The sequence below is a fragment of the Poecilia reticulata genome, chromosome 1 (assembly GCF_904066995.2).
Source record: "Poecilia reticulata chromosome 1, P_reticulata-male-v2, whole genome shotgun sequence".
Taxonomy (NCBI): Eukaryota; Metazoa; Chordata; class Actinopteri; order Cyprinodontiformes; family Poeciliidae; genus Poecilia; species Poecilia reticulata.
Genome location: NC_088830.1, coordinates 9,481,457 through 9,504,925, shown reverse-complemented (window position 1 = coordinate 9,504,925; position 23,469 = coordinate 9,481,457). Strand labels below are relative to the sequence as shown.

The 23,469-nt window shown below is 39.5% G+C and overlaps 1 protein-coding gene across 7 annotated transcripts in view; it reads right to left on the bottom strand.

Moving 5' to 3' along the window:
- Positions 1 to 20,831: 20,831 nt before the first annotated feature.
- LOC103469533 (uncharacterized) overlaps positions 20,832 to 23,469 on the bottom strand; it is a 479,729-nt gene continuing 477,091 nt past the window's right edge. For 5 of the 7 annotated variants that reach the window (XM_081604953.1, XM_081604966.1, XM_081604956.1 and 2 more), the window contains 2 exons: positions 21,047 to 21,288; positions 20,832 to 20,947 (listed from right to left, as the gene is read on the bottom strand). The gene's annotated coding sequence lies outside the window, so the exon portion shown is untranslated. Of the gene's footprint in view, positions 20,948 to 21,046; positions 21,289 to 21,467; positions 21,640 to 21,719; positions 21,908 to 23,469 lie in introns of those variants that run through there. The other 2 variants (XR_534365.2, XM_081604976.1) reach the window with 2 other exon arrangements.

The window sequence follows — 23,469 nt, the reverse complement described above, 5'->3', positions numbered from 1 at the left end:
GTTGCCGACGGAGACCATGAGGTGGCAACGCAAACCCAGATATCAGCTGGCGGTGTCTTATCAGGGCTATTTCTACCACACCGTCCCCAGTCTTTCCGCCGTCCTTCATTTGTGTCTCCATGCGGCCACTGACTCTTGTTTTAGCAAAATCCAATTATCCTCAGTGGAAAAACAATACTATCATAAATACTGGTGCAGTGGAATAAACCCTAGAACGCATGCCAATGATTGAATTACAGCCGGAAAGCTCAAAGTCAAGTTCAGGGATAAACGATAACATTGAGCTGAAGAGCTGAAGTAAAACACAGTGCATGAATTAATGCTTTTACTCGTTTTTGCCATTTAGAGGCGCACACACCCACTTTGAAGCTACATTTATCACAATCAGTCAAAAACAAAAGATACAAAAAGTATGTTCCTGCAGTTTCCATCTGACCGGACTTTGTGTGACCGATCAAATTTTCCACGGTCGTCCTTTGAGTTCAGGCGGTTGCTAAGACGTTTTGCCAGCTCGATTGAGCATCGGGGGGGAAGGTGATGACACCGTAACTCCCGTTAGTTGCAGCGTCAGCGTCCCATATTAGGCATTTGACAAATACTATTGACACCAAGTGCTTATCCTACCAGATCTCCAGTGAAAACATATAACTCACAAGAAAAATTGCTGACGGTCTGTTTGCTGCTTAGCACCAGCAGCTTTGAATCTCCAATGGGAGGTTTAGAAAAAACTAAAGAGGTTTGATCAGTGTCTCTTTAGCAAATTATGCCCAATTACTGCTCCCACACATGTTTTCCAAACAAACTTGATATGTGTTTTTAGTCTGAAAAAAAAAAATGCAATTTGGGAGAAATACACATCAGGTTAAAAAAAAACAAAAAAACTTTTATATATCCCCTGCTTGTGAATATGTATGTGGTTATACATATTGACACTTAATATTGCATATTGCAAGATAAACTATTCCTGTTAAATCTTTTTTAATGTTTTGTTCCTATTCTCAACCTCCATTAAGTCATGCCACCTAAAATTTATTACAATTTTGCATACATTTTTGGGTTAAACAGTAATTTTCAAGAAGTAAAAAGAGACAAACAAACTCATTTTTTGTAACAACCAACTAACTTGTAATGTACCCTCTCTATTTACTATTTGGTGAACTTTTAATTTGCCTCATATGTCCTCTTTTAGTATGTTGGTGCATTAGAAAGGCATTTTTACATGAATGACTGCAGACAAATTTGTCTACAATCTCCATGCCATTGAAACGTCTTTGTCTTTGTCTTTGCCCCTCAGGGTAACGCTAGCTTGTGTGTAAACCTAGTAAATGGTTCAAACTGTTAGTTTTTTATCTGCTGTTCTCTGTTGCAGTTCTCCTGTCAACACCATTTTGTTTGTCATCTTTGCTCATAATGAATGCATTATGCTTTATTTTATCTTTTCTTTTTATTTGAAAGTTTCTGTTTCAAATTGCTACATCCACCAGCCACCAGAAAACTAGAGTGGGCGGGTTGAGATGAGAGACCGAGGCGAAGCTGTCGCCCAAACAGGCTCCCACTTCCCATGTTTAATGGTTTCACATTCAATAAAGAGTATTCTGGGCTGACATTTTCCTGACCCATTTCCTGAGCCAAGACGCACACCAAAAAAATACCAGAACAAGAAGTGGTAAACAACTTGCACCTAATATGAACGGTTTTGATCAACGTCTGTTTCACAGATTCTGTCAAGGCAATTCACATAGCAAAGCATTACTTTGTATGTGGTATTTTTAGGTGCAGAATAGACACTTGCAGAGTTGATAGAAATTCATTTTTTATTTAAAAAAATATACATGATACAGGAAGATAGTGTTGATGACACAACTGGCACAAATGGCTTCCTGTAGTCGAGGCATCGAGAACACTCTGCAGTAGTATTTCAGAATGTGAAGGATTTATACAGAAATTTAACAGGCAGTGATGAGGATATTGTTAATATAGTTAATACTATATTAGTACGTGTGTAACATAGTTAATATTGTATTGAATTCCACTTGTCATTACTTCCAAGTTTGGGTTCATGTGTAATGGGTGAAACAGCACCCCCTCTTGGTGGTTGGCAGGATTAAATATAGTGAACATAGGCATCTCGTTGCCAGTTCATGAGAGATGGGCGCGAGGTAGGTTCACTGAGTCTAACGCTCCAGTAAAATGTTACGTTAGTTTGTTGCTAACATGAAATGCTGTTCCTCATAAGGTGCTGAACCCGCTGTGATGAACCCGATTCCTGATCAGTTCATATTCCGTTTCACACAGGTACATATTTTTTTTTATTTCTTTGTATTTCTGTCTAATATTAATGTACTAAATACGGCTGTTGGCCAGTTCATGAGAGATGGGCGCGAGGTGCTGAACCCGCTGTGATGAACCTGATTCCTGATCAGTCCATATTCTGTTTCACACAGAGATAAACGACGTTTCATCTCATCCCGTCTCCTGGCCCTTATTTAACACAACGCAGAACTGATTCGAACTGATCGATCACGATTACCGAGGTTACACGTGCAAAGGGGCAACTCCAGATGGGCAACTCAGATTGGTATGTTGAGTGTCATTTGTTGCAGTTTTGGAGATTAATGTTGTTCTTTTTGCCACCTCCCTTCCTAAGCCTAACCCTTATTCAGAGCTGCTTACACACAGACTCGGCAGATGTATTTTATAACTTTTATATAATTGTACACTTTCTGTTATGGCATATTTTGTTAGAAATTTGTGTGGCTTTGTTTTTGACCAGCTCCATTAAAACATCTGAATCCAGCTGCCTGTGCTAGCAGTGCTGCTAGCTAACATTGTTTTCCTGGAGACAATGAAACAAAGACTCTGAAGCATAGCCATCTCAGTAAAGGCTAAAAAATAATCAAGATACAATTACGATTTATTTATTTAAAACGGAGACAAAGTGGAATATAAAAGGGAAGATGTATTGTATCAGGTTGTAGCTCTGGTGCTAATTTCCACCTGCAGTCTCCAGCTAAGGATGCCAAGACTGCAATAAAAAAAAAAAAAAAAACTTTTCTTTGCTTTATGTTAGGTAATGCTTGGAAAATGCACAAAGACTACATCCTACAATACTGTGAATGATCCAGATATTTTAAACAATGAAAAAGTCACGCTTTAATGAAAATCAGTGGAAAAATAAGTCCGTAAAAATTTTTTTCAAGGTCTTATCATTTTAACCAAAAAATGAGCTTTGTGCGTTTAAAAATCTCTTTGTGTGATCTGTTTTTTTGCCCTTTGTCAGTTTGGCCATGGACTTCTGGGTAAAGTGAATTATTGTGCAGGACGCAGGAGTTTAAGGATTACAATAAACCCAACATCTCCTTCCTCAAGGAACCCAAAATCCTTGAACACATTTTGACACTGCTCTATTATGTAGCATCCACTGTGAAATAATACACCAGTTCAATATATTACATTTGTCATCTAAACCAAATAAAAAAAAATAAAAAATGCATGATTATACTGTAAAAAAGCAGTGCATAGCTTGCCTTGAGAAAAAGACACTAAAATTTTTGCCATACAAGATTAATCCAGAATAAAAAGCCTGATTTAGTTAGACAACTACCTATTCCCAACAAGAAACTTTTTTTGAAATACTTGCCTCATTTAGGGCAAAGTGGAGCAAGTTCATTTGCAAAGCAGTCTTCATACACCAGGACAGACGGTATTACGTGCCAGTTTCTCAGATAAAGTAAAAAAAGAATCTCTTTTAAAAGTTTAACCTGTGTTTTCATGGACATTTCGCGGTTTATGATGAAGCTTCCTTCTTGTCTAGTTTACTCTCATAGTCTATACCTCTAATCATGTGCACGCAATGAAGATTTAATGTTTTAACTAAATATTTTACCAAGAGCTCCGTACTTTGTTAGCCAGCTAATGTTTTGTGAACGTTAAGCTCTTCTTGGCGCGTCTCGGTTACAGCTCCGACCGACCCGAATTCACATGAAACGCGGTGAGCTTCTCAACACGCGTGCTGTCTTCACACAGCACCTATTCCCTTCTCTACGGCCATTAGTCATCAGCGTCTTGCAGCCTGTTCCTCTGGTGTGGGTTCTGTTCGCTTGCTGGTGACCCGCCTTCCAGAGGAGAAGGTCACGCATCCTCTAGTGAATTTTAAAGGGAATGTGACACGCCTGTCACCAAACATAGGCTTACGCTCCGCAAATTCAGGTTACCATATCTTGCGTTGCCAGATGTTCTCCTGGTTTTGGTACGCTCGTTCTAGAAGAAGGTCGCGCATCCAAGCTGTTTGGAATTTAAAGGAAATGCTAAATGCGTTGCGGAGCATCTATCAAATTGCATTTTTACGTGCGTACTTTTTGGAGCGGAGATATTTGGTTTGTGATCCCGGGACATTTTTAACAGCTAACCTTTCCTGCTAGTTTAGTCACACACACGCTTTTAGATGGATGCAGTTCTTCCTGTCGAGTTTTCTCATTTTCTGTCTCTCCAATCCGATTGGAGTACGTTTTGTTTTGCAGCTTTGTGTCTTTTTTTTTTTTTTTTTGCATGAATGTCTCTGTATCTTAGTTCCCCAAGCACCAGTCAGTTGTTTCATATGAAGCCAAAAACATTGGCTACAGAAGTACAGATTGTGATGTGACCATGCATGTACTGAATCCATGAAGAGATCACGGACTAAAACACTCTTTTCATCTTAAATAATGATAATCTATGCAAAATGGCAGAAAATCCCTCAAGAGATCCATTCAACACTGAGGTCTTCCACGAAGGGAAGACATTTATCATAAACAAAGGCATATTTTTAGGTAAAGTAGCAAATCTTAACATTTTTTCTTGGTTTTTTTTTGTGATCACGTTTTGGTTTTGTTGTCTTAAATCAAAAGGTTGATCATTTCCTTGAAATGCCAGAAACTTAAATGTAACGCAGATGGAAATGAACGATCCTATATGGTATGTGTTGACATTTTAATTACTTTGCTGTATTTAATCAGACTGCACAGATCAATTAATGTGGGGCTGAATGTAGGCAGACAGAAAATAACAAGCCCTAGGCTTTATTTTCAGACAATGAAGCGATGATGCATTAACCTTCAATTTTTACATGTAACCTGTCAAGTTTATTTAAATTAATCGTCAATATTAACCTCATAGTCATTACCTTTATTTAAATGAACACAGCTATTATTCTGTTTGAATGCCTCGTTAACAATTCTGTGTTAATTCATTCCTATGAAATATTTGACAATGACACGAATGTCACAGACTAAGTTTATTACATTTATTTCTGCTGCTTATTTCAGGACTTTGTTTTCTCTAAGTACATTTTTTTTTTGGACAGAAATAGTTTCGATGGTGCCGTTTTTTTCCCGAAGCCCCAAGTCTTTGCCTCACTGTGTGTGTAGAGGCAATCACTTCGACCTGCTGCTCAGATTTAGTAAGAAACATGGAGGGAGAGCATCTGAACTGTGACACATTTAGCCACTTCTGTACATATAAAACATTTCTAGACAACTTATGCAGTTAAAAGGAAATAAAACCATGAGTGAGTTCAGCATTTGTTGTTAGGGAAATAACCATTTCTGTATTTCGCTGTAAAACAAAATAGATTTTTTTTGCTGGGTCAAATTCCCAGTTTGAAACCATACTTCAACAATACGTGCGCAGTCTTTAAATCAAGCACACTACGCCTTGTTTGTGTCCCCTCTGAAAGGCGGTGATGAGATTTATTTCACAAACTGCTGCAGAATGAGTCACCACAGAAAAAAAAAATGCAGTGTGTATTTTAGGTGAAAGCTCATTTTCATTTGCAAGATTTTTTTTTTTTTGCCATTTTCTCTCCCGCCACCCTCTGAGAATGTTTTTTTTTTTTTTGTGCAATCCTGTTGTCTTTTATTACAAATCACAGCAGGTGCCCGATATCTTTTTTGATCACTTTTGCTGCAAAGTCTTCGCTTAGCGAGGGTAAACACCCCGGTATGTGCGTGCGTTTATGTACACCTGTGTGTGAAGGATGACTCTGTTACTGTGTCTCTGTGGGGCGTTTCTCATTTTAAACAGGCCCACATTCCCTCCCCAAACACAGAAACCGATAAATGAAACTGGTCGTAGTCCAAACAGTGTACATGTCTCTGTGTTATCCGGTTTCGCTGGCTTTTTTATTTTGCTGTGTGCTGTTGAATTATAGACGCGTGCTGCTGACTGTGTTGTTAGCGAACACATCCCTGTGTGTGTGTGATGTGACACTTCTGCATACGCAGAGTGAACGGGGATAAGTGAGACGGATAGGAACGGGGAGGCCAAGATGCTGACAGATAGAAATGACGAGTGCCAAATGTCTTCATTAAATTCTCATTTATGGATCGTTTCATTCCCTCCACCTCTCCAAACTTTTAATGGCGTTTGTTGAATCTCTGCGTGTCTGTCTCTGTCACCGTCTGCATTCATAATTTCCAGACTTCCTCAACTTTGTTGCTGCGTTTGTCTGCTTAGCCGGGAAAGTTGTAACTCCTCCAGGGCCTCTTTATTGAAAGCTAAGGGGTTTGATTCCTGTCATAAAGTGTGAAAACGCAGCTGGGTAAAAAAAAAGTATTTCTATTGGTAGATTTAATGATGATGATTTTGAACAGATCACTCTGAGCCCACAGTGTCTGTGTTTCCATCCATCATATAATTGCTCAAATTGGAATTCTGTAAACTCACAAAATTGACAAAATTCAGTTGCTTTTTTCAATAAAAAAGTTTTGTACACAGTTGAGTTGCTTTTTTCGGCTTTACTAAAATAAGTGTGTTGCTCTAAATTGCAAAGGAAGCATTTTTTTCTTCTTTTTCCAAGTCACGTGAGACAGGATGTCATGTTTTTTAGCGACTTATTATGTGCACAAACTTATTCACTAGTAATTTTAATCGCGTTCCTTATTTAACGGAAACACCACAGCGTGTTTTATCATGCTTAGCGGAACATCGACAAAGTTTTCAGCACGTTTTTACTGGAAGTGCAGCTGCTGTGTCCATTCACTGACAGCAAAATCTGTCTGAAAAAAAAAGAAAGAAAAGTGAGGATTCACATTAAAATGAGGGTTTTACGCTGATCTACGAGGTTTAAGGAACGCTTTAAACGTCGAGCCACTTGTCACAGATTTTTACTGTGATTCTGAGGTATTTTCACAGAGCAAATCTGACTTTTCCCGCGGAGTACAACTCGGATGAAGAAAATCGCGATAAAGATCAGACAGAGCAAGAATTCCAGTTGTGATTGGTTTGTTGATTCTCTCTCTCTCTTTCTGGCTGCAGAGCGCTGCAGTTTTTTTTTTTTATGCTTCTTCCATCTGTTGTTGACTGAAATGATGGTGATTACGCTGTGCTGCATGTGCCAGTATGTGCCAGCATGATAGGGCTAACTGGTCGGATTGGGCTCAGTAAATCTCTCTTCCTTGTGATTGTCTGTCTGCCTGCTGATCTCTCTCAGCAGTGGCGACGCTGGAGTTGTCATGTGGCCCTGCTGCATGTTTAACACTTTTAAAGAAACATTTTCTCTTTTTTTTTTGTTCCTGTATCAGCTCTTTTTTTTTATTTGAATACCAGAGAGAAATACGTCGGACCAAAGGAGGTCCTGATTCTTTTCCCATCGTCTTCAATCAGAATTCTGAGTAACTTTGTGAAATGACAAAGCAGACTTGCTACATTTTTAACGTTGGGGATTAAAAATCTTCGTTCTGCTTGAACTTTTCTAAAAGAACGCCACGATACACAGTTTTTATAACGACTCTGTTTTTGAAATGACTTCTTTATGTTTTTCTTAATGAAATTTGTCACATTCACAAACAGTTCCTTTGACTGTCACCAAACTGTCATGAAATTCACACAAAGCATAAAAACAAACACCAGTAAGAGACACGTTTTGTTAAAAATGGAGAAAAAAACAAATGGACAGCAGTTTCCTGTAACGTCTCCATTCATAGAATGAAAAAAAAATTTTTTTTGATTAATTGATTTTATTCTAGAGCACAATCATTTACAACTAAATAACAATAGAAATGTGTCACGGTTTATTCACTTGCAGGGAACACACAGTGGTGAGAGTGGTGATTAATTTGAAAAGAAATGCTGGCTAAAAACAGTTAAAGCCTTTTTGGTTGGGAAGATTGCTATTTTTTTTTAATTAGAAAAAAACCTCGAGTTATAAATTTAAGCACATTTAAGTCTATACAACCTGTAAACTCCTAAGACGTTAGGATACTGAGAAAATAATGACTCATTCTCATTACAAAAGAATAATTATAATCTTCAGGAAAATGCAATAAAAGAAACGACAGTGAGCTGTTCATTTAGCAGGTTGAGAGGCTGTCAGATATCTGAAAATCTCACCTGGAGGCTTTAACACATCACGCCCGATTAGGAAGAAGAATCCACCAGAATCCCACACGAGGTGGGCACAGTTCTTTTACTGCCGCACCATTAAAGCATCAAGCATTCAGACTGCTCGTCCTGTACCGCCGAACAAGGCCTTAAAGAGGGCGGCAAAATGTTTTACTGCCACCTGAGTGGCATCCCCCAAAGTCTTTAAAGTTAAAGTCTGAAATCTTAGAACATACATACTCCTACTGGGTGGACAACGCCTCGGGAAAGAAGACTAGAGTCCAGAAGAAGCTTCTTCTCTGAGGAAAATAACAATAAGTCGTCTAGTGCAGTGAAAAATGTTACATTAAAAATGAAAATAGTTTCTTACAGCATGACAGTCTTCTTTGGTTTTCTTCGTGCGACATTCATGAGAATTAACCTCTAGAACTACGAACACAGGGAGAAAATGTTTTCTGAAAAGCAGGTTTTTATGTAAATCAACTTTATATCATGTTTTATTGTTATTCCCTCACCAAAAACATATCTGGATTGTTATTTTGATTCTTTCATACATCTTTAAGGATTCCTTGAATCTCCCGTGGCAACCATCAAACACTTGCTCTCGCAAAGCGCCGACTGTTTCCATAAAGCTACTGCCGCCTCATAGGGCATCCCTGCCAATCAGCTCCTCCAGACTAGCGGCAGCAACAATTAGCAAACACCTGGTGCAACTGCGCATCTGCTGAGCTCTTTGTACGAACTACCGCACAGTCTTTTAGGAACGATTGTTAACGCCATAATGAGAAGCAGTGTTGCGATGACGTGCTGAACGAAGAGTGTGAGCTTCTTAAAGAGGCAGAGTCTCAATTTCAAGATGTCAAATAGTGAAGTCAAATTTCTTTTAAGTCGTGTTTGATGTGTACAGCATTTTTAGAGCAACTAAATGTAACATAGTTACCTGATTGTGCTATAAAATGACATAAAATACTTGCCCTTTAATAAAAACCTTTCAAAAACAACAGAGGAAAGTGAGTCGCGTATTTACCAATAAGTTGTAGTTAGCAGTACTTTAAGCTTTCATGAGATTATTTTTCTCCTGGCTTCATGTACTCCCTTAAACAAAACACCCTGACTAATTTCAGAAGATTTCAGGTCCAGGAATATGCTTAATGAACGTCGCTGTTCGATCAAACTGAGTCAGGAGTTTTAACGGTCTCCTGTACTCCTCTCCTGATTGTTGTGTACTCTACTGAATATTACGCCGCTCCGTTTTAACAAGCTGATTTTATGTTTATTTTTATTTTGGCTGCTTTGCTTGCTGCGAGTATGCACGGGACATCTTCTATTAATAAACGACTCCAGACTGCTGTTGGATTCGATACTGCTGCCTCAGATTGGCTTTGATGTGTTTCGCTGTTTTCGGCGTGACAACCAAAGCACGTTCTTAACCCACCTGGTAAATTAGATCTCATGTTTTGGTTATTGTGGTGAGGAATAGACACTCGCAGGCAATTATTTCATGAAATGCATAAAGGATAAAACATTCCCTTCATCCCTCAAGTTGTTATCACTGCTATTTTCTGTTATTTGTGCAGATATCTGGGGGGGAAAAAACAGGGTTTTTTTTCTAAGGAGACCTCTGTCATAGTAATGACATTTTCTCAAATGACCTTCTGTTTTCCCGACATTTACCTTTAGCAGTTCTGACGGTAATGATCTCTGGAGCATATTTACTTGTTGCTTGAAGAGATTACAGGAACCAATAACCAGGAGATAATTAAAGGTGGATCTCGATGGTGCGAATAAAATTTTAAATGAATGACTAAAATATTTTTCAGAAACTCCGTGTACTATGCAGTGTGCACACCAATTAAACATAATGCAGGGTTCTCTTCATCTAAAATTCAGATAATTATTAAATTGTGCTCAATGTTTAAACAAAAACTCGGTGTTTAATTAATTTATTCAATTTGCTCCAGTCCTTTTATTGTTGATGTGTAAAGATAATTTAATTTTTTTTTTTGTCAAAACAGATTTATTTTTTCTTTTGGACCAAAACCCGTTAAAAATGCAAATGAATTAAATATAACAGCTTATTGTAAAGTTTTCACAAAGTCTAAAGCAGACAAAGATTAGGTTACATTGCAGCTGTGCACATAAATCACAGTTTAGTACTGACTGCAGTGTCATTGATCGATCCAATGGCAGAACATTTTCATTTTAAAGAGCAGATAACGAAAGCTAAATTAGACAAAAAACGTACCAAATTGGGGAAAAAGTTGCCTTGTGGAAACTTCTTTTTGCCAAAAGTTGAAAAGCAAATCTGTTTCAAAATGTCTCATCAAGTCCAAAGTCTATCTTGTTATAAAAAATAGTAAATATAAATACAGGAGGCCATAACTTTTCTCACTGTGCAAAGAGAAAATCTATAACAAAACACTCACCGAGAAACAAAGATTTGACTTGTTTGATTAGCTCCGGTGTTCATGTTTCTCCAAGCAGAATTGATCAAATTTAATAAAACACTGGACTCACATACAATCAACACAAAAGAAAATTGGTAAAACGTGCATAATGCAGATTAAACACGCTTTAATTGTTGCGCATTGATTTTTGTGTGTTGTGCGGATGAATCAGCAAAACAAAATAGAAAACAGGTTAAAATACATTTGACCTGTTCTCTAATACAAGACATTAAAAATACCGGTGGGCACACTTTCGCTAATAGCTAATTTTTCATTTAGTGGATTAGCTAACTTTGAAAATATCTACCGCATTCAGATTCACCCAAATTAAGTTTTACAGACAAATTCAATTGACCGTTTTGTAAACTTTTCTTTGACAAAAGTCTAACTTGTGACACAGAACCAAAACGTCTGTGTTGAAGTTTCGGTTATCGAATTCCTCAAGTAGTTAGCCGTCTGTCTATTTGAGTTCATCTTCATTTTAAACAAGAGACACACAAGAAAGAAATAAAACACGGAAGATATAAACATGAACACGGTTGTAGTCTTTCAAGAGCAGATACTGATATAAAAGATTTTGATATAATTGAATGAAGTTAGCGCTTTACCATTAGCTTGTGCTAAATACCGTCATGCTGGTGTAGCACCTTAGCATGAGTGGAACTAGTATTAGTAACTTGTTGTTAGCGCAACTAATCTTTTAGTTAGCTGTGCCCACCCTTTCTTCATTAGTATTTAAATTTGATCAACCTCTGTCAAATTGTACGGCTGCATAGCTAATCCATCCATCCATTTTCTTGCACCCTTGTCCCTTAATGGGGTCGGGAGGGTTGCTGGTGCCTATCTCCAGCTAACGTTTCGGGCAAGAGGCGGGGTACACCCCAGACAAGTTGCCAGTCTGTCGCAGGGCAACACAGAGACACACAGGACACACAACCATGCACACACACACTCACACCTAGAGGCAATTTGGAGAGGCCAATTAACCTGACAGTCATGTTTTTGGACTGTGGGAGGAAGCCGGAGTACCCGGAAAAAACCCACGCATGCACAGGGAGAACATGCAAACTCCATGCAGAAAGACCGGGGCCGGGAATCGAACCCAGAACCTTCTTGCTGCAAGGCAACAGCTCTACCAACTGCGCCACTGTGCAGCCTTGCATAGCTAATTTCAAGTAAAAAATAACAATAGTTTAAAATTAACTATCACCAATATAATGCACCATTCCTCTTCAAATTTATCTCAGTGCTTTCATATCTTCATCCTACCACAAAGAAACGTGTGTATCCAGTCTCACTATTTTTGTGGATCATTAGTAGCCTACTGACTTTTCCTATAATCCTTAATTGTTTTCTCACTCCAGAGCATTGTGATGTACACTGATAAATCCCAGCTGAAATGGATACAAGACGGTGAGCTTTGCTTCAAATGATTTGACTGTAATTTGATACTCTGCTCGGATCAGGATGCTGTCATTTTCAGCCTGCTGGAGCGGCACGAGAAGTCAGAAAATAACCACTGGAGGCGAGAAATCCTTTCCCACACATCCTCTGAAATTCTGTCACTGCCTCATTGTAGCTTTGTTTGCGAATGATCCATTTGAATAACTTCATGATTAAATTGTACAGTTTTTTTTTTCTTTTCCAGAAAGCTAGACTGTTTGCTTTGAGATTTGTGACTATATATATATATAAAAAAATAATGAGCCGGAATTTTTAATGTACCTGAATCTATTCTAACCTGTTTTCTTTTCTGTTTTGCTGTCATGCGCTTCATCCTCACAACACACCGATGCACAAAAATCAATGTGCATCGATTAAAGCTTTTCCTTATTATCTGCTTTATGCACCATTTGACCAATTAGTTTTCTTTTTTGTTGTTTATTCTAGATGAGGTTAGTGTTTTCTTCTGTTTCGTCAATTCTGCTTGGAGAAACACCTAAGGCTCATACGGGCGCCCTGTGTTGCTGGCTAACTGATGGGCCATCATGACTCACACACTCTCCTCTTTGTCAGCGATCAATAAACTAAATTAAACAGCAATCCGAGGGGTTTAGAGGCTGAACGCAGCGAGAGAAAGAGACAAGAAGAAGGGCACATGTGCAATTTGCAATCACAGTTTCCCGCACTGCAACATACTGTAAACTCACTGTGGTGATTTTCTCTGAAACGTAACTTTACCAACTCTGAGCCCTGTGTCTCAGAGGGGATTACTGCTGCAGCCGCAGGCGGCGCACAAACTACGTGCAATTTCAGAAAAGGAAATATCATGCGAATCGTACTAGTGGACAAAAACAGACCTTTGCATTTTCCTTTCCCTTTCAGGCTCACAAACAGCCACCCACACGCTTCTGACCTAGTTTCACTTCTGCCTGAAGACTTTAGTGACTTACAGTTTCTGTAATTTCTGTTGGACAGCTGGGGGAGAGCAGACAATCATTATTCTTCACATTGGCTCAAAACCGTTCCCTCTCCTCCTCTCTTTCAATCTGACCTGTCCCAATCTATTAGGCAGAGAGTTGAAGTATGACTAAGCTTATTATTAGCCTAACTGAAGTCAAACACGGCTGAGCTCATTTCACATCTTCCAGCTGCTTTTAGAAAGTGAGAGCACATGTTTTTGTGTGTGTGTGTGTGTGTATGTGTGTTTTTTTCTGGGTTTTAGTGTAATTAGTAAAACCGAGCACAGAAACACTGAGAATACTTACAAAGGGATCTGACAAGCGCCTTAGAGACATGCTTGATCAATGTGTCAGATATTTTAGTGGATTAGGAGGAAGATTTCCTTTTTTCTTTCCTGGCTTTAAGAAGTCCAAAAGGCAGATGTGAAAATAACTGACAAGAGCGAGCAAAGAGAAAATTAGAAATTATTTCTCATTACGCAACTTCTCACTTATGAAAGGACGGTTCGTTTTATCAGATGTGCTTGGACTTGATGTTTTCTTTCAAGAAAAACAAAATTATTTTCATAAAAATTACATGAAAGTTCATTTTAACCTTATGCTTACACGAGTCCTTTTGCAGTTAGACTGCAAGTGGACATCAACGCGGTTGTACTTTCACGAACCTTGTATCATTTATAACATACCTTGAGTTGACCTATTCATGCATGTTTAAGAAAATATTGAATCTCCCATTGCAGTCACTTTAAGGGCCATTTTATCCAAAATGCAGAAATTGGCTCTCATTGACATGGACGTGTGACTGAAATTGTGTCCTTTTGTCCATGTCTCCTCCTCCACACCAGGAAGTGTTGGTGATTGGTCAGAAGTTTGTAAAAGTGTTTTATGCAGTAACGCGACTGGACAGCAATATTGATATTTTGCTTAAGTGAGGAGACATTAGTATCTTTCAGGAACATTTATCAGATGAGCTGAGGCATTATGTACATTTGTACGGTTCTTCACTAACAACAGTAATAATAAGACTGTCAAATGGTTTAAAAGTACATGAAGGCTTTTCTGGCTGTCTGCAGAAAAGCCTGGCGCTCTCTCTATGACTGCAAAGTAAAACCAAAATGGTAAAATCATCATTTGGACGACTTCTCAGTTCATTACTGCTATAAGAACGACTGTAAAGATCATCATGGAGGAGCATTGTTGTGACGACGTGTTGAAAGCGGAAAGAACAGGAGCTTCTGAAAGATTTCAAGATGTCAAAATGCAAAGTCAAATTTCATTTAAGTTATGTTTGACATATACAACATTTTTATTACAACTGAAGGTGACATAGTGACTTGATATTATGGCACAATGTGAATGGAAAATTCATAAAATCACCCCTTTATTCCTAAATGACACATTTAAATACAATCTCTGATCATGGAGAATGCTGCAGTTGTCAAAAGTTTACATGCAGACAAGATACAGCACATGTCTTTAACGAACATCAAAACTAAAATTTAGCTGGTTAGATATTAGTAGAATGTGTGGACCTTTTTTCCCCTACATATTTAAGCATAGCTTAGGTTATTTTTTAACCTTTTTGTTTTTATCTTATTAGAAAAACAGTTAAGATGTGTGTCTGGGGCTCCTTGTGATGTTGAAACATTCAATTTCGTCCAGGTTTTAATAATTTAGCTACTGATTTGAAGTGACCTTGAATAATTTTGAAAATTGTCCCCCGTTATTATTCCACCCACTATGTGCGATGAACCAGTAAGTCCAGGAGTGAAACAGACTCTCAGCTTGGTGCCGCCGTCACATTGCTTGGCAACTGGAGCAGTTTATCCAGGCCTAAAAGCCCCCTGTCGACTCATCCGAACATACTTCTGGTCATTTTGGCCAAATAGTTCAGTTGTAAATCAACTCGTCTGACCTTGAGTTGTTTCTCCAGACATTCTTAAAGGGGAAGAAAGGGACAAAAGGTTAAAAATGTTCACAACTTGGTGTTTCAAAGGCACACTAATTCTAAACACATAAAGCAAGCCAGCATTAAACATCTCAATGACACCAGAGATTTGTGGACTTAAATGATACCAATTTTGCCAAAAGATAAGAACAAAACAACAACAAAAAAAACAAATATTGGCTAAAATAAAATGTTATAAAAGTTAATAATAGCGTTTGCGCTTTTAATGAGCATAAATTAACTTCTGAGCGCTGCTGTATATGATGTCAAATGTGAATGCATTATTCATGTAAATGTGCCCACTCAGTTTAAATCCTACTCTTTGGTTTGCAACTCCTCCTATTCACATCCAATTACATGAAATCTAGTTAGTTTAATTTAATTCATTTCAAATGAATACAGTGCAATTAAACCCAATTATGTTCCAAACCCGTTCTGCAAAGCCACATTCAGCGCACTTGTTAATGAAAATTAGTTTCCAAAAAAAAAAAACTTAAAGATTTACCAATTACTAACATGATGTAACTCCACACACTCTGCACTCACGTTTTGTTTCTCCTCCATAATGCTGAAAAGCATCACATCTTGTATCATTAACAAATGATCTTATGTGAAATTCTGCGTCGGTTTCTGAGCCAACGAAGAACAAAGCTGCAGCTGTGAGCTCAGCCACAAAGCTCTGAATCTGTCATGTCGGTTTGTGGGAGTTTGCCCTGATTGCTTAGCACGGAGCGGCGCACGTTTCCCCTCCTCAGAGCTAGTGTTTGGGTGCAACTCGACAGAAGTCGACGTGAAGCACTGGGGCAAGGGTAGGAAGTGTTGTTTGTGAATTACAAGGCGCGCCGAGCTAATGGAGGATTTACAAGTAGTAAAGCTCGCTGTTTACGGCGAGGCAGTGTTTTCGGCGTTTTCTTCAGAGACTCGTTTAAAATGGAAGAAAAAAAAGAGCAGCAGCGCTTAAAGTTTCTGTTCCTGTCGCTTTAGTCAGCAGAGGAGACTGAACTCCACATTATTAATTGATTTACTCCTTCTGCCTCTCTCGTATTGTAAAAATGGAACTTTTTCTGAAATGTCTAATGAAGATGAAGCTCACACAAATCTAAAAAAGAAAAGAAAAACATGATTTGTGGTAAATAACGGTCTGGATCAGGTCACTCAGTGGACTTGTTTTAACAGAAATTTTCACAAACGCTGCATTAGCTGCTCAGCTGACACCCAAAATATAACTCAATCCAATAACAGTCACTTAGATTACGTTCTAGAGTTTAGACTTGTGGATTGGGTTCAGGAGAAACAGCAGGGTGACATAATCTGAGGTGACATAATAGATACTTAATGACTGCCTGCGTGACTTTCTCGTGCAGCTTTTAGCAGTACTAATAATCTAAATGAGCTTCAGCAATTTAGCAAAGAGCGCAAAGGAAAAATCTTACTCTTGGTAGATTCAGTCCCACCTCAGTTATTTGTATGTATTTGCAAAGCAAAGCTACTTGCACTCCTTCCAACTTATTTTCTTTCAAGTATTAAATTATTTGTTGCATACAGTTAAAACTTTAGAGCCTGAGCCTTTCTAAAAAGGGAAAAAATTGTGCTTTTTTTAACCATTGAAATCCCAGTTAAGTCTAAATTTGAGGGTAGTTTTTTTTACAATCAGACTTGGTGAAATGGTGGCTTAGATTGATCCCTGAATAACAAACACAAATACCAAGACTGAATATCTTGGAATAGACTTTACAGATACTTGAACATCATTGGTTTCTTTCATAAAACAAACAAACAAAACATCTGAAGTTGCTCAATTGATTAAAATGTACATATAAATTTCTTTCCATCAGAAATTATGTTTCACCTCGACGGCCACTTGCTGCTCTTCTTTCTGACAGACGGCAGCAAACAGCATTCTCAGCCATTCACACTCAGACACTTCAAAGATTGTGATAAAAGATCAGAGGGATTTTTACGGAGACGGATTTGGAGCAGGATGCATTTGTGACACATTACATTGGAGGGCAATCCTTTTTTCCCTCACGTCTAACATAACGTACAGATACATGCAATCATAGAAGCGAACATCAAAATCGCACCCAACAATTTGTTGCCCCTTTCTTCTCGATCCTCAGTTGGGAAGGCAGGGAAGAATGAATAACATCTATATGTTTATTTATTTACATGCACACCTTGCAAAACTGTTTGTGTTTGAGGACTGCTTGGGAGCAGTCCCAAACCATCAGGCCCTGAAAACATCTTCCACACAACTACCCACCCCATAATAAAGGTTCCTTCTGCCTTCTTGATTTGTTTGGATATCATCGGAGCCTGTTATATAAGCCTCTCCCTGGTATTCCTCCTTCTGAGCCGCTGTCATTTCAGTCTCACCTGCAGGCATTTTGCTCAAACAAAGAACAACGCTGACTGCAGAGGGAATACCCACATCAGACAGAGTTTTTACCTTCTTCCTTTAAAAGTTAGAAAATTAAAAAGAGCAGAACCCAATTTTTATTTTTTTTATTTTCTTTTAAAAAGGTAACTTTGTTGGTGATAAGCTTGATTTGCCCTTTTCATTTATGTCAGGGAGTCGTGGAACAACCTCAAGGGCAAACGCAGTGTTTTAGGGATGATGAATCACACGCACTGTTGGATTTTAAAATGTCGAAGTATACTTTCAGCATGAATTTTCTTCAGTGTCTGTTTTACAGGATAAGTAGAGATTTTTGGTTTTCTTTCTTTCTTTCTTCTTTCTGTTTTTTTCCAGTTAATCAGTGGGCTAAAATTGAAAATCAATTACTCTAAATTGTTGCGTATTGTGTATTCTGTTGTTGATGCTCAGTAATCCCTACAAATCATGACATTCAAGGAGCACAGTTGTGTCAATTCAGTACTTTGGATGGCATTGTTTTTCCTGAAGAAGGTAGTAAATTGAAGTATGTGATATGCAACGTGTGACTTTTTTTTCTCTCTAATTTAAAATAATGTATTTTAAGGAGATGAAATGGGAACAATTACTTTCAGAGTTTGTCATGTTAGAAGTTATGCTACTATGTATTTTGGTTCAGAAGCACAAATACTCCTGGAATAAATTTCCAGTATAACCTAAAATACTGTAGTTACTAAAAATTAATCAGCTGCTGATTCATTGTGCTCTCCTGGTCTGGATTTTGTGTGAGTATTTTTATGTAAAATTGTTGTTGGCAAAAGTTTGCGTGAGGTGAGTGTGAATGTGTGTTGTTTTGGGATATGAGTTTTTATTGCGGCTTTGAGGCAATGGGTGGGGCAGGAAGTTGTTGGGTCTGAGGATGGGCGTGGTGTATCACTGGGAGTGGTTTAGTCATTTTCTATCAATTCGAAGGATTTGATTGGGTAATTTCCATGAGGCAGGGATTGATAGACTATGGTTTAGTCATGGATTGATACAACATGGTATCGATCCATAGTACATTGGTACACCATGGTAGTCATGGTAGACCATGACTACCTGTGGATAGTCATGGTCTACCCAGATTGGTCTATCAATCCTGGTAGACCTTGATTACCAATCTACCAATCACTGCCTCATAGAAGTGGTCCTGTCAAATCCTCTAGATTGTTAGGCTGGGGTGGTGACCCTCCATTTAAAAAGTGGGACCACTACAAGGTTTTTCCACACTTCCACCTGTTAAGATCTATGGATGGATGAATTTCACCCAAGTCTTTAAATTACTAGTTTAAAGCTCACACTCTGGCTGAGCTCTTTTAATATGTAATGCCTTCTGTTCAACATATATTATAATCTTGTCGATGCTTATGAAATAGGTACAGTTTAGATAAAAAATTGTTTACATCAACTTTGGCATTCTGACATTCCATACTGGGTCACTGACTCACCGTCCAAACCCAGATATTGACTCTACAGGCAGATTGTGGCATATTTAAATGGTTGACATAACCCAACTTCACATACCATGTTGGTCGTCTGTCATCTGTAAAAGTTTAAGCTGCTCCCCCAGCAGTCATGTTATTTTCTTGTGCACGGATTGCAAAACTTTCTTTATTTTCGTCCTTCTCTTATTGTTTATTAAATCTGTGTTTTGTCATCCAAGCACAAAACAGAAAATGTGCATGGCCACCTTCTGTGTGTGTCATCTGATCTGCTCTGTCTATTGCAATCAGTTGAACATAAAGGACAGCTGTCAAGCTATGAGACACATGCAGCTTCAGCCCGGTGAGAAGCTTTCGCGCTCGCCTCGTAGTCACGCATCTCGCTGGTTTTATATTATTTTATTATTAATTTTAGTATTATTTTTTCAGTTAAACGGCGCACCAAACCATATCAAATGCTTTGTCTACTTAGTCAGGTAGAGTTATTGCTCGCGGCTGTGCAGAGAACTCTGAGAAATTCGTTCCTCAAACTTGAGCAACCACAGCAGTTTCTGTGATTCTTATTAAAAACTCAACAGACACGAAATGGAAGAGCTACAAAAGCCACATTAGCACCATAGAATTTAATCTCCTGTTTGTTGAGCATCTCTGTGCAGTGCAGCGGATTTAACTCATGCAGGGCCGGTCCAAGGCTCTATGGGGCCTTGAGCAGAATTTGACTTAAAGGTCAGTCTTGCTGCTAAACACATCAGCACCGCTAACAGCTTCTGGGTTAGATTTAGTAAAATCTGGGAGAGTGGAGTAGTTTAATTGGCCAACCTAAAAACAATCAGTTATAATTGCAGTTTACTAATTTGTATTTGTAAACAAACAGCTCAAACTCAAAGATTAAACTCACAGAATCAGATTGTTGCTATGGTAACAAACCAATCTAACTCTGAATATTGTTATTTGAACTTTTACAAAGTAAACTTGCCAGCTGCTTAAAATCTTACATTTAAATGTAATATAATCTCAATGAACAAATGGTACATTTATATATGTGTGGTCAGTGTTAAAATATCAACATTTTGGGGCCCCAAATGGACCCAAGTGCACCAGGTGAGAGACATAGTTAATTTAAGAATATTTCATGAAAAAACGAGTAACCAAACTTACAAAAGTGAAAAAGAGAAACAAGCAACTAACGACTAACAATGTGGTGCTTAAATACTGGAGAGGTTGTGAGCTTGACAAAAGACCTGGGATGATCCATCGATCCATTTTTTTACACCATTGTCCATAGTGGGGTCAGGAGAGGTGCTGGTGCCTACACAGCAAAAACTGCTGGGTTAAAAATAACCTAATTCGTAACCCAGCGCTGGGTCAAATATGGACCAACCCAACGCTGGGTTGTTTCAACTCAACTGGGTTGGATTGAGGGTTTGACCCAGCACCTTAGTGCCATAACCCATGTTAGTTGGGTTAAATTGACTTGGTTAGATTGGATAAATTGACCCAAAATTGGGTTGAAACTCATAACCCAACATAAGGGTTATTATACCACTATAGTGGATTTAAAAAAAAATTATTTCAAATTTCACTATATAAAAACAGGATTAAAAACAATCTGAATTTAAAGCCTCTTTTATTTCCACGTGATACATATATAGAGCCAGCAGATTTCATTTACAAAAGTTACAAAACATAAGTAAGTTGTTTCTAAAGTATATAGTTAAATCACTTCAACTCATTTGGTTACAACTCCAGAAGTTTCTGTTACTACACACTAGAAAACATTTCATGTAAAAAGTCTGTTTTAAAGCAAACTACAAGTAAAACTTTCAGCCATTAAACAAGGATAATTTTTAATGACACTTTAGCATTTTTGCCTGTCTCCATGCATGAAGACATATGGGTTGTCGCATTTCGTAGATGTGCCACCAGGTTTGTTCCAACTTGATGGAGAGAGGAGACAGAAAAAACTGGCCATTAGTGATGCACTTATTTAAACAGCAAACAATTGGAGCATTATTCAGAGATGAAGGCTGACTTACAGGCTGGATATCAATGAAAACATCTGAACTTCCAGGTTGATGGATCTGAAACTCTTCTCCCAAATGTGTAAGGTGGAACAGGGTGGAGTACTGGCAGCAGCTTCAGGGCTATAATATCTTGTCTGTCTGGCAAACATAAGCTTGTGTTAAAATGTTAAAAACAGTTTAGAAAACCTTAAGGGAGAAAATTAATGTTGTTGAGAAGATGGCTGCTCCTTTCTCTTCTTGGCCATACAAAAGATCTTTGTTGAGAACAAGAGAGAAGACACAAAAACAGGCCTTTAGTGAATTTAAAGGTAAAGGGCTACATTCTCAAAAACTAATTTCTGACTGATTCTAGTTTAACACAAAACCTCACTATTGAATGTGATGCACTTATCTAAACAATATGAGCATTATTCAGAGATGAATGTTGACTTACAGGCTGGATATCAATGAAGCCTTCTGAACTTCCCGGTTGATGGGTCTGAAATCCGTCCGTCCGCCCGTCCGTCCGTCCATCCGTCCGTCCGTCCGTCCGTCCGTCCGTCCGTCCACTTTATCCAGGGTCGGGTCGCGGGGGCAGCAGTTTCAGAAGGGAGGCCCAGACTCCACTGCAAATAACTTGTAATTAGCCAACAATTTCAAATGTTCAGAGTAATTTTATGTTCTTAAAAATAAATATAGCACTTACCCAACCTATGTCCCAACAGATTCAACCCAGAAATTGGGTTATGAAAATAACCCAGCATTTTTTACTGTGTATCTCTAGCAGGAGGCGGTGTACACCCTGGGAAAGGTTGCTAGCAACACAGAGACAGGACAAAACAACCATGCATGCACACATCCATACATAAGGATGAGTTTACAGAAATCAATTAACCTAACAGCCTTGCTTTTGGACTTTGGGAGGAAGCCGGAGTACCCGGAGAGAACCTACGCATGCATTGGGAGAACATGTAAACTCCATGAAGAAAGACCCGGGGCTGGGAATTGAAGCAAGGACCTTCTTGCTGCAAGGCAACAGTGCTACCAAGTGCACCACTGTGCAGGACCTGGGCTGATGAGCAGGTGTGAGTGGAGGGAGTGGAAGCAGCCTGTGAAGGGAAAGAGAAAGTGGCAAAGAAAAGGGGGGAAGATTACACAAAGGGAAACAACCAAAATACAAACACAAAGGAGTAAGGAGACTAAAGGAACCTAATTAAACTAGAACAAAGGAAAATAACTAGGAACAAGAAATAAACATAATTAGAATCACCAATGAAGAACAGATGTGGAAAACAAGGCAGGATTAAATAGAAACAACTAAGGAACACCAAAGGAATCTGAGGAGGATGCTGGCGAACAGCAGCCTTGGAGGACGCTGGCAGCGGAGCAAGTACCTTGGTGGACGTTGGCGGCAGAACAGGAACCTTGGAGATGCTGGGGATGTGTACATGTCGACAGCAGAGGAGGAACCAGGAGGCAGTTGGGACCCACGACGAGACTCCGGAGGCCGACGTGACACGCAACAAAACCCTGGAGGTTGGTCGAGAGACCAAAGGGACTTGACACAAAGCCATGGAGGTTAGCCGGGAGACCAACAGGACTCACCATGAAGCCTTGGAGCTCGTCCGGGAGACCAACGGGACTCGCACAAAGCCCTGGAGGTCAGACCGGAGACCAACGGGACTTGCTATGAAGTCCTGGAGGCATGCCGGGAAACCTACAGGACCCGCAACAAAACCCTGGAGGTCAGCCGGGAGACCAACGGGACTCGCACAAAACCCTGGAGGTCAGCCGGGAGACCAACGGGACTCGCACAAAGCCCTGGAGGTCAGACCGGAGACCAACGGGACTTGCTATGAAGTCCTGGAGGCAGGCCAGGAAACCTACAGGACCCGCAACAAAACCCTGGAGGTCAGCCGGGAGACCAACGGGACTCGCACAAAGCCCTGGAGGTCAGACCGGAGACCAACGGGACTTGCTATGAAGTCCTGGAGGCAGGCCGGGAAACCTACAGGACCCGCAACAAAACCCTGGAGGTCAGCCGGGAGACCAACGGGACTCACCACAAAGCCCTGGAGGTCAGCCGAGAGACCAACGGGATTTGCTATGAAGCCCTGGAGGCAGGCCGGGAAACCACCAGGACCCACAACAAAGCCTTGGAGGTCGTCTGGGAGACCTACAGGTCTCATCACGAAGGCCTGGAGGTCAGCCGGGAGACCAACGGGACTCACCACAAAGCCCTGGAGGTCAGCCGAGAGACCAACGGGACTTGCTATGAAGCCCTGGAGGCAGGCCGGGAAACCACCAGGACCCACAACAAAGCCCTGGAGGTCAGCCGAGAGACCAACGGGACTCACCACAAAGCCCTGGAGGTCAGACCGGAGACCAACAAGACTCACCACAAAGTCCTGGAGGTCAGCCGAGAGACCAACGGGACTCACCACAAAGCCCTGGAG